The following is a 12326-nucleotide window of genomic DNA, read 5'->3' on the forward strand; positions in this document are numbered from 1 at the left end:
AGTTTCAAGCATGTGCCTGTGTAACACAAATTCCTTTTGAGACACAGACTAGTACCATCAAACCACTCCCCACAAGAAGTGGAGTTTCTGGGTCACAGGGTAGGTGGATGGTTGACTTTATAAGAAACTGCCATTCCCAACAACAGAATACTAAATAAATTGTGGTATATTCATACAATGGAATACTATACAGCAATGAGAGTGAACAAACCAGCCATGAGCAACAATATGGATAAATCTACAAGCCTAATTTGAGCAAAAGAAGCCAGAAGACATTTTGTATGCTTCAAAACTTTGTAAAATTTTTAAATGGGCAAAATTGACCAATGATGTTATAAATGCAGAACTGTGGTTACCTCTGTGGGATAGTAGAGTCTAGTAGCAGGTAAGGGAATTTCTAGGGTGCCAATAATATTTGTTTCCCAATGAGCTTGCTGGTTGCAAGGGTGTGTTTGTTTCTGAAAACTCATCAAGCTTCACAATTGTTTTTTTTTAAATAAATTTATTTTTTATTGGTGTTCAATTTACCAACATACAGGATAACACCCAGTGCTCATCCCGTCAAGTGCCCCCCTCAGTGCCCATCACCCATTCACCCCCACCTCCCACCCTCCTCCCCTTCCACCACCCCTAGTTCATTTCACAATTATGACTCATGTACTTTTCTGTATGTAGGTAACACCTGAATAAAAAATTTGTTAAAAAAAATAACTAGGTCCATCCATGTTGTTGCAAATGGCAAGGTCTTATTCTTTTTATGGCTGGATAATATTATGACATGCATATAACACTGTATGTTAATTATACTTCAATTGGAAAATTTTTAAAAAGAACCAGGCTACCTGATTTGAGAACTTAAGCCCTAAAGCACTATGCTGTCAAGATAGCAAGTGACTCTCACTTCTTCAACAAACAAAATGTGAGGAATACTTTAGAGGGAAATCTTCATAGATTAAAATAAATTTAGGATGCAGTGAAAAGCCGAGACACCTGCACCCCAATGTTTATAGAAGCAATGTCCACAATAGTCACATGGTGGAAGGAGCCTTGGTGTCCATCGAAAGGTGAATGGATAAAGAAGATGCGAATGGAATATTAGTCAGCCATTAGAAACTAATACTCACCATTTGCTTTGGTGTGGATGGAACTGGAGGGTATCATACTGAGTGAAGTAAGTCCATCGGAAGACAATCATTATATGGTTTGACTCATATGAGGAGTATAAAAAATAGTGAAAGATATTATAAGGGAAAGGAGAGAAAACGAGTGGGAAAAATCAGGGAGGGTGACAAAATATGAGAAACTCCTAACTCTGGGAAATGAACAAGGGGTAGTGGAAGGGGTGGTGGGTGGGGGGATGGGGTGACTGGGTGACAGGCATTGAGTGGGGCACTTGATGGGATGAGCACTGGGTGTTATACTATATGTTGGCAAATCGAACTCCAATAAAAAATATACATATAAAAAATAAATAGATTTAGGAGACAAATATGCCAAATGCAATAGCTGGGTTTTATTAGAAGATCTATTCAAGAAACTGACATTTGAGAAATTTGAATGCTGCCTGCACATTGGCTGATGCCCCCTATATTGGGGAGAGCCATTGGTTTACTTGTTCCATCAACTCAAATGCTAATCTTTTCTTGAAACACCCCACAGACACACTCAGAAATAATAGGGTTTTAAATTTTTTATTATTTATTATTTTTTATTTGTTGAGAAATGACTTACTTATTAGTGTTGAGACAAGCACATCTCCCTGGACTTCTTTTTTTTTTTTTTTTAAACAGCACATTTTATTTTTTTTTAATTTTTATTTATTTATGATAGTTACACAGACAGACAGAAAGACAGAGACACAGGCAGAAGGAGAAGCAGGCTCCATGCACCGGGAGCCCAAACGTGGGATTCGATCCCGGGTCTCCAGGATCGCGCCCTGGGCCAAAGGCAGGCGCCAAACTGCTGTGCCACCCAGGGATCCCCTCCCTGGACTTCTTAACATAGTTTGGATGTAACTTGATTTATAAATTAATCTCCACAGTAAAGAGGCATCTTTTAAAGGTGCAAGGCTCTCAAGCTTGGGTGAATGTAAAAATTACCTAGAAGTTTATCACAAATACAGATTTCTGGAACCCATTCTACAGAAATACACACTTAATATGCAAACCAGATCAGTCTGAAGATCTTGCAGGTTTGAGAATTGTTATCTGAAAGATATTAAAACCACTTAGCCTGTCTGAATGAAGTTTGTTTTTTTTTATATTTTTAAAATTTAAATTCAATTTGCCTTTATTCCCTCTCTGATTTTCCCCACTCAGTTTCTCTCGTTTCCCTTATAATCCCTTTCACTATTTCTTATATTCCATGTATGAGTGAAATCATATGATGATTGTCCTTCTCCAATTGACTTATTTCACTCAACATAATACCCTCCAGTTCCATCCATGTCGAAGCAAATGGTGGGTATTTGTCTTTTCTGATGGCTGAGTAATAGTCCATTGTATATATATGACCACATCTTCCTTACCCATTCATCTGTCAAAGGACATGTGGCTCCTCCCACAGTTTGGCTATTGGGACATTGCTGCTATAAACATTGGGGTGCAGGTGTCCTGTCGTTTCACTACATCTGTATCTTTGGGGGTAAATACCCAGTAGTGTAATTAATGGGTCTAGGGTAGCTCTATTTTTAACTTTTTTTAAAAAAAGTTTTAAAAAGATTTTATTTATTTATTCATGAGAGACACAGAGGGAGAAAGAGAGGCAGAGACACCGAGAGAGGGAGAAGCAGGCTCCACGCAGGGAGCCCAATGTGGGACTTGATCCTGGGACTCCAGAATCATGCCCTGTGCCAAAGGCAGGCACTAAACCACTGAGCCACCCAGGGACCCCTATTTTTAACTTCTTTTGAGGAACCTCCACAGTTTTCCAGAGTAGTGTATCATTTTGCGTTCCCACCAACAGTGCAAGAGGGTTCCCCTTTCTCCACATCCTCACCAACATTTGTTGTTTCCTGTCTTATTAATTTTAGCCATTCTCACTGGTGTGAGGTGGTATCTCATTTTGGTTTTGATTTGTATTTCCCTGATGGCAAGTGATGCAGAGCATTTTTTCATGTGCCCTTTGGCCATGTGTATGTCTTCTTTGGAGAAATGTCTGTTCATGTCTTTTGCCCATTTCATGATTGGATTTTTTTGTTTCTTGGGTGTTGAGTTTGATAAGTTCTTTATGGATCTTGGATACTAGCCCTTTATCTGATTTGTCATTTGGGAATATCTTCTCTCATTCTGTAGGTTGTTTTTTCATTTTGTTGACTGTTTCTTTGCTGTGCAGAAGCTTTTATCTTAAATCTCAAGAATTCATTTTTGCTTTTGTTTCCCTTGCCTTCATAGATGTATCTTGCAAGAAGTTGCTGTGGCCAAGTTCAAAAAGGGTGTTGCCTGTTTTCTCCTCTAGGATTTTGATTTTTGTCTCACATTTAGATCTTTCATCCATTTTGAGTTTATCTTTGTGTACGGTGTAAGAGAATGGTCCAGTTTCATTATTCTGCACGTGGCTGTCCAATTTTCCCAACACCATTTATTGAAGAGACTATCCTTTTTCCAGTGGATATTCTTTCCTCTTTGTTGAATATTAGTTGACTGTAGAGTTGAGGGTTCATTTCTGGGTTCTCTATTATGTTCCACTGATCTATGTGTCTGTTTTTGTGCCAGTACCATACTGTCTTGATGATCACAGCTTTTAATATAGCTTGAAATCTGGAATGTTAATGATTTTATTTAAGTATTTGAGAGACAGAGAGAACACACATATGTAGGGGAAGGGGCAGAGGGAGAGGGAGAAGGAGGCTCCCCGCTGAGCGGGAGCCTAACTCAGGGCTTGATCCCAGGACTCCAGGATCATGACTTGAGCTGAAGGCAGATGCTTAACTGACTGAGCCCCCCAGGTGACTTATAAATAACATTTAACCAAGTATCTGGATACCCTATGGCCCAGTCAAGCTGATGCATAAAATTAACTGAAGTCCATATATTATTCAGATTTGATGAGTTTTGGCCTAATATCCTCTTTCTACAAAATCCCTGAGAAGAGTGATTTTGCAGTGGAGAAACCCAAGGACATCACCTGATCAACAGTCATGTCATGTCCTAAATCATGCAGATAGGACGTGCCATTGACATGGTCTGATGAAATGATATGTAACCTTTGTGGTCTCCTTTCCAAATCCCATAGCCCTATCCTATGATTAGGAAAACATCAAATTCCATTAGAGGATATTCTACAATAGATACTAACAGCCCTTGTCAAAATGGTCAAAGTCACCAAAGACAAATCTTGAGACACTGTCAAAGGCAAGAAGAGCCTAAGGAGACATGGAGAGTCCATGTAACGTGGTATCTTCGGGTTTCTCCACTGTGAAATAACTTTTCTCAGGAATTTTGTAGACTGTCCTTTCACTGGGATTTGTCTGATGTTTTTCATTTTTTTTTAATTTTTTTATTTATTTATGATAGTCACACACACACAGAGAGAGAGAGAGAGGCAGAGACATAGGCAGAGGGAGAAGCAGGCTCCAGGCACCGGGAGCCCAACGTGGGATTTGATCCCGGGTCTCCAGGATCGGGCCCTGGGCCAAAGGCAGGTGCCAAACCGCTGCGCCACCCAGGGATCCCTGATGTTTTTCTTATGATTAGACTGGGCTTATGTGTTTTGAGGGAGGAACACCATAGGAGAAAACACCATTTTTGTCACATCACCAAGTATTTCTGTCTGCAGTTCCATTTCTCCAGAAGGAGATATGCCCTTGTACAAATGGAGAGCCCATGTAGGGGTGATTTGGTCTTCCCCAGAAGAAGGAGCACTTCTGATGCAGGGGCCATGTCTGGATCAACTGTAGATCTCCAGTGTGCAGCCTGGGATGTTCAGGAAAGCACCCAGTGAATGTTTGAAAAGGGAAGAACAAAGAGCGAGACTCTGAAGCAGGTTCAGAGTTTATTGTCATCACTCCAGTCGGAGCAAATTGATGGAGCTTCTACTATGTCAGGCAAGGTTTTACCAGCTGGAGATACAGCAGTGAGCAAGCTGGACAAAAATCCCTGGGTCTTATGTTCTGGTGCAGGTAGATGAGTTACAAGCCAGCAAATGAAGGTTTCTCAATGTCTGCACAATTGACATTGGGGGCTGTGGGGACAGTCTCGTGCACTGCAGGATGTGGAGCAGCATCCCTGACCTCTACCCACTAACACCAGCACCCCCCTTTCCAGCTGTGCAACCAAAGGTGTCTCCAGACATTGCCAAGGGTTTCCTGGGGAGCAAAGTCACCCTTCGTTGGGAACTGCTGCAGTAAAGAAACATGTAAGATCATTTCAGCGACTCAGCAGGTTCCCACTGAGTTGTGCTGCATGCTTAACACTGCCCTTGGCCCTGAAAACACAAAGAGGACATCTGACGGCCAAAGCTCTGTCCTCATGCATGTGCCCATTTAACAATAAGAAGTGATTTCTCATAGAACAGAAACACACATGGCTCAGCAGTGGCTGCACTAGGGCTGCACCAAAAAATCTTTTCCTCACTTGCAACTCTGGGATATGTTTTCTCAGTATGAAGACAAAGCCACTGCCCCTTGGAGAGAAGTGTCTGCCAGATCCTCAGTTGCTTCACTAATGAGTTTAACAAGTAAAAAGTTTCTTCACAATTCCCAGGCCACTCTCTGCATGTCAGTTCCTAACGAGCTCAGAGACCCTGGTCTCCTGTGGTCACCAGAAGCCACTCAGGTCAATTACTCCAGTCTCATCTGGCTCCTCCTGCTGCAGACTCCAGCCCTGCAAAACCAGGGGGCGGGGGAGAACCTCTCTCAGGCTCATGCTGTCATGAACATGGTAGCAAAGTTCTCATCCTTGGGGAACTTTCAGGAGTTTCAGTGTAATGAGGCTTTTCATAGCTGTGAAAGAATGCGTTGTTCTGTGGCACTAAATTGATTGGGGGCTGGTGCAATTCCCAACTTGTGTTAGCAGGTGAAAGCAGTCTCACTGGACACCGGGATCTGCAGATAGAGCCGTTAGGTGGAATCAGGTCGCTGCATCTGTGCATTCTTCACCAAGTTATTTTGCCTCTTTAGTGTAGACACTGAATATAGTGTAGACACTGAATATATATACTTGAATAGCCCAAGTAGCAATGCTGAAGAAGTGTACTCTCTAATTGCAGTGATCTCCTGAGAGATGACACTAGCCCCATGGCTCTGACTAATGTTGACATGCTGACAACTGCAGCCAGGACCTCCTCCAGACCCCCAGCTGCCTGTCTCCCTCTCCTGCTGTTTCTTCACTTGAACGTCTAACATACATTTCACAATGAACATAGTAAATTAGAACCATGACTTGGTGTCCCCAAATCAGCTCTTTCTACAATTTTCCCCAGCCCAGTAAATGGCATCCACTATCCACCCAGGTACTCAGGCTAAAAACCCAAAACTCACCCCTGACACTGAAACAGGATGGTCATATAGTTATGGAGTCGTGTAGCCAGGTTCAAATCCTGGCTTCCCACTTACTCGCTCTGTGGCTTTGGACATAATTTCTCTGTCTCAGTTTCCTTATCTGTAAAATGGAAATTTTTAGGACTTGCCTCATAGCATTATTGTGAGGACCAACGGGTGTGTGTGCAATTAAATATGTATAATATTATATAAATGACAGTGCATTGCATACAGTGAGCATGTGTTTGCTATTATTATTATGTATTATAATACTGTTATGTCATATTACATTGTCATTTTATATTATTACATGATTATATTATGTATCATTTTGTATTATATTACTATTATTTCCCCCACAGCCCATATGCAACCACTGGCAAGAATTTTCAACTCTTCACATTTTGAACTTTCAATTTTCTTTTTGTTTTTTTTTAAAGATTTTATTTTATTTTTTTCATGAGAGACACACAGAGGCATAGAAAGAGGCAGAAGCAGGCTCCCAGGAGAGAGCCTGATGTGGGACTCAGTCGAGGACCCCGGGATCACACCCTGAGCAAAAGACACATGGTCAACCCCTGATCATGGTCAACCACCCTGGTGTCTCTCCCCAACCCTCGCTCTGCTTTATTTTTCTTCATATACCAACCACCACTTGAAACCTGAAAATATATTCGTTTACTTACTGTTTGACTCCCAGCTAGAATATAATACCCATGATTTCAGAGATCTTGGATCTCTGGTTTACAGTGATCCTTAAAGAAGTGTCTTAGAGGTATCAAAAAAAGCAGTTGTTGAATGAGTCAACGACATAAAAATAAAATGAAGAAATGATAAACTGTTACGTGTTGAATTGTGTCCCCTGCCCCAAAACTCATATGTTGAAACTGTAGCCACCTACGACCTCAGAATGAGACCTGGTTTGGAAACAGGGTCCTTGCACAGGTAATAGTTAAGATGAGGTCATCCTGAATTAGAAGTCCCGTAATCTGATATTAATGGTGCCCTTGTACAAATGGGCAATTTGTGAGCAGACACGTATGTGTAGAGACACAGGGACAAGATGGTCATCTGCAAGCCAAGGAGAGGGGCCCCAAACAGATCCTTCGGAGCCCTCAGAAGCAACCAACCTGCTGACACCTTGACCTTAGACTTCCAGTTTCCAGAGCTTTGAGACAATAAACGTTTATTGTTGAAGCCACTGTTTGTGGTGCTTGTTATGGTAGTTCTAGAACACTAAGTAGGACCTTTTTTTAAAAATCAAACATCTAATTGAATATACATGAGGTTTTTACAAATTTACAAGAGATCAAAATGTCAACAAAGCATGGGCAAAGGTGAACATAAAATTTGCAAGAGAAATGCAAATGGCCAAGGAATACTACATATGTTATTGAGTGGAACATACCAAAATAAGTGTGCAGTAAAAAGGAGGCAGCTCAATGCAACTGGGATCCCTAACTGGATCCTGAGAGAGAAGAGGGAAATGAGCAAGAAAACTGGAGAAATGTAATAAAGTCGCTAAAATTCACACTTCAGTTACTAATAATAAATGGATATTAATCTCTTTGTTTTGACAGACATGTATGGTTGTGTAAGTTGAGGTATTAGGGGAATTTGTGAAGAGGTTGTATGGAAACTGTGCTGTTTTTGTAACAGTTCTGTAAATGTAAAATGATTAAAGTATAGGAAATTTAAAAATACATTTTTAAAGGATTCAGTAATAATGTATCATGGTGAAGAATCTAGGCCTCTGGAGCTAGACAACTTGGATTAATGTCATGGTCCTTGTCACTTAGTAGCTGTGTGGCCTGGGACAAATTTCCTAGTCTCTAGGAGCCTTCATATACTCATCTGTAAAATAAGGGCTAATAATAGGACTCATAGGGTTGTTGTGAGGATTTAACACAGATAAAGAACACAGAATACCATCTGAAAATCAGTAAGCAGTAGATAAATGCTTGCTAGCATTTTTATTTTTGCTGAGGTTATTGACAAATATAAAAACATTGACAATGACCATCAGTAAACGGGAACTCATGTGCACTGCTGGTGGGGAAGAAGTGGGTGCTGTTTTTTGAAGGGAAGAGTGATCATTTTAATTCATATTTTCACAGCTTTATTGATACATAATTTACATACCATGAACTTCACCCATTTAAATTGTAGAGCTAAACGGTTTTTCTTATATTTTCACAGAGTTGTGCAAACCATCAATGTAATCTAATTTTTTAAGTGTACAGTTTGGGAGGGGTTAGTATTTTCACAAACATTTACAACCATCACCGCACACTCACATATATGTGTACACATGCACATTCTAAGGATAATATACATTGGAATTGTTTCCATTGTGTTTCCAGCCACTGCAACCAAAATATCTAAAAACATTATCTAAATTGTGTTTGGGAACACAGACATACACATTTCCCTGTGTATACCCCTGAGAGTGCACTTTCTGCCTCATAGAGTATGAGCATCTTCAGATCACCACGGCTTGGAACTCTTTATTATTCCAGCCCAGCTTAAATGCCATCCCTACCTTGTGTTTTGAATGTAGCTTATTTGTTTTACAGAACCCTTAAGACATTTTTTTTCAAAAAAAAAAAAAAAGACATTTTTTTTCTGTTTTATACAATGTTTGCTCACACCTGAATACATATATACCTCTTTCTTTCCTTGTCATTTCTTGCTCCAGCTCATACTTCCCATATTCTGTCTGAGGTACGTCTCTAGAGTTTCCTTCAGTCTACTGGTGGTGGATTCTCAATCCTTTCATATAAAAATATTTTTACTTTTCCCTCATCCTTGAACATTCTAGATTTTTTCTGGTATATGCCTTTCAACACAATAAAGGCATCATCCACAGACCTTTACTTCCATTTTGGTTGGTATGGGTCAATCTAACTGCCATTCCTTTGAAGGTGACCTTTTTTTCTCTGGCTGATTTTAAGATGATCTCTTTAACTTTGGTTTTTCTGGAGTCCATGGTGTTTCTGGGTGTTGATTTCTTTTTATTGATCATGCTTGGGGATCTGCTGAACTTATAGAATGTGTATTTTTTTAAAAGATTTATTTATTTATTCTTATTTATGATAAATAAATAAAGACAGAGAGAGAGAGAGAGAGAGAGAGAGAGAGAGGCAGAGACACAGGAGGAGGGAGAAGCAAGCTCCATGCCGGGAGCCCAGCGCGGAACTCGATCCCAGGACTCCACGATGGCGCCCTGGGCCAAAGGCAGGCGCCAAACCGCTAAGCCACTCAGGGATTCCCCCTGAATATGTATTTTGATATCTTTCATCAGTTCTGGGAGATTCTCAGCCATTTTTCCTTCAAATATTGCCGTAGCTCCTGCACAAGGGCGGAGGGGAGGGAAGGCATTCTCTCTGAACCCAGTCAAGTTCACTGTAAAATTAACTATCATAACCCCATTCTGTCTCTTTTCTCTTGGGATTTTAATTGATTGCATATTGGAACTTCTCAGTAAAAATTTCATACCTATTAGTCTCTCTTTTGGGTTTTTTCATCTTTTTTTTTTGTCTCTCTGTACTGAATTATGGATAATTTCTGCTAATATCCCATCTAGCTCATAATTCTTCTGGCTGTGTCCCATCAGCTTTTAAATAAATCTATTTTGTTTGTATCTCCAGTTCTGTGATTTTTTTTTATTGGTGTTCAATTTACCAACATACAGAATAACACTCAGTGCTCATCCCGTCAAGTGCCCCCCTCAGTGCCCATCACCCATTCACCCCCCCCTCCCCTTCCACCACCCCTAGTTTGTTTCCCAGAGTTAGGAGTCTTTATGTTCTGTCTCCCTTTCTGATATTTCCCACACGTTTCTTCTCCCTTCCCTTATATTCCCTTTCACTATTATTTATATTCCCCAAATGAATGAGAACATACACTGTTTGTCCTTCTCCGATTGACTTACTTCACTCAGCATAATACCCTCCAGTTCCATCCACGTCGAAGCAAATGGTGGGTATTTGTCGTTTCTAATGGCTGAGTAATATTCCATTGTATACACAAACCACATCTTCTTTATATTCTCTCTCATTCTTTTTCAAACCATCTGTCACTTTTTTTTCACTTTCCTGAACTTTATTAAAGAAAAAAGCAATGATGGTAAATCTTGAGAACATAGTCAATTTTCTAGGATTCTTCCCTTGAAAGTGTGACATTTGATTTCCAAACACATGCCAGAGTGTACATGATTCCCAATTGAACTAAGTAGGTGAGAAGCTGAAATCCTAAAACGTTCATCTTCCAACTTTACCCAGTCTGTGGTCTGCCTTTGGATCAGCAATAATTGCCTGAACAGCTACTATGGATTCATTAATTTTTGTCTGTAGCTCTCTGAGCTCTTCTATATGCAGCATTTGCAGAATTTGAGCAGCTTCATCAAGAACGGCATCTCCTGTGTCAAAACCAAAAATGTGTTTATCTAATGCAACAGGCTAACCCTCTTTGGTTTGCTTTGGCAACTGCATCTTGTGTCAGGTGCTCCTGTACCAAAATGCGAATTGCCTTAAGCATTACCAGGTAATCATCACAATGCTGAATCTGAAGAAGGTTAGCCAAAGCCATTATACCAGCCTTAAAATCAGGATTATTTACATTCAAATTGATCAACGCCTCGGCATTTTTAGCTGCATTGTCAGCATTCTTTGTATTATCAGGTACCAAGTCCTTGTATTTTTCAGCATTATCTCCATATTCAAGTCTAACAGCTAAACCAAGAAGCCAGTCAATTGCTTCTTGTTGATCTGTTTTTTTTTTAAATTTTTTTTTTATTATAGTCATACAGAGAGAGAGAGAGAGAGAGAGGCAGAGACACAGGCAGAGGGAGAAGCAGGCTCCATGCACCGGGAGCCCGACGTGGGATTCGATCCCGGGTCTCCAGGATCGCGCCCTGGGCCAAAGGCAGGCGCCAAACCGCTGCGCCACCCAGGGATCCCGCTTCTTGTTGATCTGAATCTTGAAAGGACAGTTAATATCTCTGAGATACTTTTCAAAGAACTTGGGCCAGTCACTGCTGTGGATGTTTCTTAAATTACCTCTGTATTCAATCTTGTAGTGTCTGATTTTCTGGTCTTCAAGCCAAACAATAAAGTTTCTAAATTCTGTTTCATCTTTGAGGTTGAAGCCAGTTCGGTTGTAGTAGTCGAGGGCCATCAGCTTGGGTCAGAACATGGTCCCCGCATCTTGCTCTGGTCCCCCCAGGCTTCGGCCAGGAGAGAAGAGGCGAGGAGGTGTGGACGGTGCAGGATGTGGCGAAAAAGCCACCTGTCACTTTTTATAGATTCCTATCTCCTACAGATATTTCCAACTTACATTTCTTTAAATATGGCAAGCATAGTTGTATAATCTGTAACTGACAGTTCCAGTGTCTGGAGTTTCCCCAAGTCTGCTTCTACTGTGTGTTGTTTCTCCTGCTTCTTGCATGTTTTATCTTCTTTCCTTGGGTGCCTGGTTATCTTCTACTTTTTATCAGATATTGTCCTCAAAAAATAATTTAGGGGTTTTCCTCAAGGCACAAGACAAGCATGTCTTCCACTAGAGAAGTTTTGCTTTGCTCTAATAGATGCCATGGTAGGCAAAATTCTAAGATGGATCTGAAAAACTCACACCTGTGTATAATCCGCCCCCCAACTGAGCCTAGGTGAGAAGAGTGAATATGAGGAGATACCATTCCTTTAATTATATCATGTGACAAATGGGATTATGCAAATTTAAGATCTTTAATCAGTTGGCTTTGAGTTAATCAAAAGGGAGATTACATTGGGTGGGCCTGGATTAAACAGGTGAAATCCTTAAACAAGATGGATTCTTCTGATGGCTGCAA

The 12326-nt window shown here is 40.6% G+C and overlaps 1 pseudogene; it reads right to left on the reverse strand.

Annotated features, from left to right (window-relative positions):
- Nucleotides 1-10693: 10693 nt before the first annotated feature.
- Nucleotides 10694-11674, reverse strand: LOC112911923 (RNA transcription, translation and transport factor protein-like; annotated as a pseudogene).
- Nucleotides 11675-12326: the final 652 nt, after the last annotated feature.

Source organism: Vulpes vulpes, chromosome 1, assembly GCF_048418805.1.
Source record: "Vulpes vulpes isolate BD-2025 chromosome 1, VulVul3, whole genome shotgun sequence".
NCBI lineage: Eukaryota > Metazoa > Chordata > Mammalia > Carnivora > Canidae > Vulpes > Vulpes vulpes.